This window comes from Pteropus vampyrus, unplaced genomic scaffold, assembly GCF_000151845.1.
Source record: "Pteropus vampyrus isolate Shadow unplaced genomic scaffold, Pvam_2.0 Scaffold826, whole genome shotgun sequence".
Taxonomy (NCBI): domain Eukaryota; kingdom Metazoa; phylum Chordata; class Mammalia; order Chiroptera; family Pteropodidae; genus Pteropus; species Pteropus vampyrus.
This window is the reverse complement of record NW_011889607.1, coordinates 466,018-471,018: the sequence shown is the minus strand read 5'-3', so window position 1 is coordinate 471,018 and position 5,001 is coordinate 466,018.

The following is a 5,001-nucleotide window of genomic DNA, read 5'->3' as shown; positions in this document are numbered from 1 at the left end:
TTTACATCCCATTAAGTTTTGGTACACGTGTTTTCTTTTTCATTTGTCTCAAAGTATTATTTAACTTCCCTGTGATTTCTTCTTTAACTCATTGTTTAATAGTGCTGTTTAATTTCAACATATTTGTGAATTTTCTGGTTTTCATTCTTTGATTCATTCTATTCCATTGTGATAAAGAAAGATGTTTTATATTTCAGTCTTTTTAAATTTATTAAGATATTTTGAAGCTTAATATGGTATATCTTGGAGAATGTTCCATGTGCAATTAAGAAAAATATGTATTCTGCTAGTGTTGGAATATCTGCTAGATCTATTTGATTTATGGTGTTGTTAAAGTTCTCCATTTATATATTTATCTTTTGTCTGGTTGTTCTATCCATTATTGAGAGTGGAATATTGAAGTCTGCAACAGTTATTATAGAAGGACCTATTTCTACTTTTAATTCTCACTTTTTTCATCATATATTTTGGGGGCTCTATTAAGTATGTAAGTGTTTAAAATTGTTATATCTTCTTGCTGTATCAAAACTTGTGTCAATATATAATGTCCTTCTTAGTCTTTGTAACCTATTTTGATTTAAAGTCTATTTTGTCTGATAATAATATAGCCACCCAGCTCTCTTTGGGTTGCTTTTTGTATGGAATATCTTTTTCCATCCTTTTACTTTCAACTTCTGTCCTTATATCTAAAGTGAGTCTCTTGTGGACAGCATGTAGATGGATCCTGTGTGTGTGGGTGTTTTTTAATTCAGTAAGCCAATCTCTGCCTCTTGATGAGAGTTTAGTTCATATATATTTAATGTTATTACTGGATTGACATGACTTACTTCTGCCATATATATGTATGTTTTATGTATTTCTTATATTTTCTTTGTTCCTCAATTCTTTTATTCTTGCCCTTTTATATATTTAGTTATTTTTTGTAGTATATAATTGTAATTCTTTTTCATTTTTATATTCTTTTCTATATATTTTTAAATTATTTTCATAGTGGTTACCTTGGCAATTATAATTAACATCTTAAACTTATAAAAACCTACTTCGAATAATACCAACTTAGTTTCAATAGAATACAAACTCTCTGCTCTTTTATATCTTTCTCTTTCTCTCTTTATATTGCTGTTGTCATAGATTACATCTTTATACATTGTATGCCCATTAGCATAGGTTTATAATTATTGTCTTATGTATTTATCTATTAAATTGTATAGGAAAAAGGGAAGCTACAGACCATACCAAAAGTACAATACTGGGTTTTATATTTACCTATGTAGTTACCTTTACCAGTGTTCTTTATTGTGTTCTTTATTGTTTTCTCATGTCTTTGAGTTACTGTCTAGTATCTTTTCATTTCAGCCTGAATGACTCCTTTTAGCATTTCTTGTAGAGCAGGTCCACCAGTAATGAACTCCCTCAATTTTTGTTTATCTGGAGATATCTTAATTTCTCCTTCATTCTTGAAGGAAAGCTTTGCTAGATACAGAATTATTGGTAGATAGTTCTTTCTTTCAGCGTTTTAAATATGTTGTCCCATTTTCTTCTTGCCCCCAAGGCTTCCAAAGGGAAATTAGCTGTTCATATTATTGAGGCTTTCTTGTATGCGTCACTTCTTTTTTGATACTTTCAAAATTCCCCCTTTTCTCTCTTTCAGTTTTGATGATTTGACTAAAATGTGTCTTACTGTAGATCTCTGAGTTTATTAAGCTTCTTGCATAGAATATCCGTATCTTTCCTCAGATTTGGTAAATTTTAACCATCATTTCTTCAAATATATATTTTTTGCCCCTTTGTTTCTCTTCCCCTGGGACTCCTCTTTCTGGGACTCCTATAATGCCTGTGCTGGTATGTTTGATGGCGTCTCACAGGTCTCTCAGACTGTGTTCATTTTTCTTCATTCTTTTTTTCTGCTTCTCAGACTGAATAATTTCAAGTTTTAAGTTCACTGATCTCTTCATCTGTATGTTCAAATTTGATGCTGAATACCTTTGGTGATGTTTTTCATTTCAGTTATTTTACTTCGTAGCTCCAGAATTTGGTTCCTTTTTATAATTTCTCTCTTTACTAACATTCTCATTGGTTCTACATAGTTTTCCTTTACTTCATTATGTTGTGGTAACTGTGGAAATCCAATTCTCCCACTCCTCAGGGATTGCTAAATCTTGCTTATTGAGATTTGGAGCCATGTTAGTGACTGTTCCAAACTATTTTTGTAAAATATGTATTCCTTGTGTGTGATCACTGAAGTTTCTATTTTTATCTCTGCAGTCAGCCCATGACCTGACAAAGATTTCCTTAAATGTTTTGCTCCCGAAAGGAAAGGGTGTCTCTTTAAATGCTGTGTAAGCCACTTTGGCCAACAGGGGTTGAAACAATGGCCAGCCCCTGTGTTGGTCCCTCGGCGATCAAAAGCAGTAATCATCGATCAAAACACATAATCCCGAGATTTGGAGGACAAGTCCTTATTGCCCACTCTGGTTCCAAGAAAGCTGCACCAGGAGTGTGGGCCACTGTCTCTCCTCTGAGCCACCCATGTGGGCCTGGGATGTGAGGGATAGTGGCCACCATGTGAAAGGCCAAAACTCACTAGAATTTACTGAAACTTACATAGCCTCTTCATCAAGCTCTACTCTGGTCATCACAAGTGTTCAACTAGCAATACATATATAGGTGTAAAATTGCAAGACACATTGATTTAATATTAACCCTGCATTCCTGGAATAAACCCTACTTGATAATAATGTATTATCCTTTTATATATTGTTGGATCCAATTTACTAGTATTTCGTTAAGGACTTCTGCATCTATATTCATAATATTGGTCTGTAGTATTTGGTTTTGTAATGTCTCTTGTCAGGTTTTGGTATGTTATATTGACCTCAACAGTTCCCTCCTCTATTTTCTGAAAAAGTTTGTGTAAGATTGGTGATATTCCTTCTTTGAATGTTTGATAGAATTCACCAGTGAAACGGAGTCTCTAGAGTTCTTTCTGGAAAGTTTTGATAAGTTCTATTTCTACTAGGCCATTCATAGTTCTTGATATTTCTTGTTAATTTGGGTAAGTTGAATTTATCAATAAATTTGTCTACTTCATGTAAGTGGCCCAATTTATTGGTATAAAGTAGTTCATGGTATACCTTTATTATCCTTTAATATCCATAGTATCTGTGGTGATAACCTCCTTTTCATTCCTGATACTGGTAGCCTTTGTCATTTTTTTTTTTTTCATTTTTCCATTTCAAAGAATCAGATTTTGGCTTTGTTAAATTTTTTCTCAAGTTTGATTTCCATTTCATTGATTTTTGCTCTTTATTATACTTCTTTTCTTCTATTTCATTTGGGATTACTTTGATTTTTCTCTAACTTGTTAAGGTGGAAACTTAGTTCACAGATTTTGGATGTTTCTTCTTTTCTAATATATTTAAAACTATAAATTTCCCTCAAAGCCATGACTGTCCAATAGAACTTTGCACCAGTGGAATATTCTACTTTCTCAAAATGTGTCTAGTGTGTCTGAGGAATTGAATGTTTTAATTTAAATTAGCCACGTGGCTAGTTGGGTTGAGCAGTCCATCTCTAAGCATCCACAAATTTTATGTTGTAATTATCATTAAATTCAAATTATCTTCTAATTTCTCTTTTGATTTCATCTTTGCCCCATAAATTTATAAATGTTTAATTTCTGATGTTTTAGGGTTTTCTGGATATCTTATTACTGATTAATTATATTCCATTGTGGTCAGAGAACATGCTGTATAATTTCAATAACTTTAAGCTTATTGAGAATTGTTTTACAGCCCAGCATATGGTCTATCTTGATGAATATACCATGCATACCTGAAGAAACTTAGTATTCAATATAGACCCTTCTGCACTTTGACCGTTAGTATGCGATTAAAAAAAAAAATCATTAACAACTGGTCAACAGCCCATTTGGGATGGATTAACCATTAGGCAATTTATAGGACAGATGTAGCAAGCTGCAAAGGCTTTAACTCAAGCACCTAAGAAGGTAAACCAATTGATAGCCACAAGAAAGATATTAGTATTTGATGTGTTAAATTCCGCACGAAGGTATATCTTGCAGATAACCAGATGTCTTCAATTATTTGTTTAGGGCTGTCTCCTGGCCTATTACCTTTCATGTAGGGACTTTCTCCTACTGAATACTAGAATGGCCAAAACTCAAGACACTGACACCAAATGCTGGCAAGGACGTGGAGCAACAGTAACTTCATTGCTAATAGGAATGCAAAATGTCAACGCCACTTTCAAAGGTAGTTTGGCAGTTTCTTGTGAAACACTCTTACCATATGATCTAGCAACTGCATTCCTTGGTATTTACCCAAATGAACTGAAAACTTATGTCTACATAAAAAACCGTATACAAGTTTATGCAAGCTTTATTCATAATTGCCATATTTTGGAAGCAACAAAGATGTCTTATAGTAGGTGAATGGATAAACTATATTACACCCACACAATGGCCATTATTCAGCACTAAGAAATGAGCAATCAAGCTATGAAAAGACATGGAGGGAGCTTAAATGTATACTACTGTGAAAGAAGCTCATCTGAAAAGGCTATATACTGTACGATTCCAAGTACACGACATTCTGAAAAAGGCCAAGCTATGGACACAGTAAAGATTGGCGGTTACCAGGGGTTAAGAGGAAGGAAGAACACAGAGGATCTTTAGGGCAGTAAAACTATTCTGTAATGTTCTGTAAGGGTGGATATGTGTCATTATACGTTTGTCCAAACCTGAAGAATTTACAACACAAAGAGGGAACCTTAATGTAAACTATGGTCTGGGGTGGTAAGGATGTGTCACTGCAGGGTTGTTGATTCTAACAAATGTCCTACTCTGGAGGCGGGTGTTGACAGTGGGGGAAGGTGGAGGGTGGGGTTTGCAGGCACAGAGGATATGGGAACTCTGCACTTTCTGCTCAGTTGCTGTGAGCTTAAAACTGCTCTAAAAAAACCTATTTAAAAAATGACAAC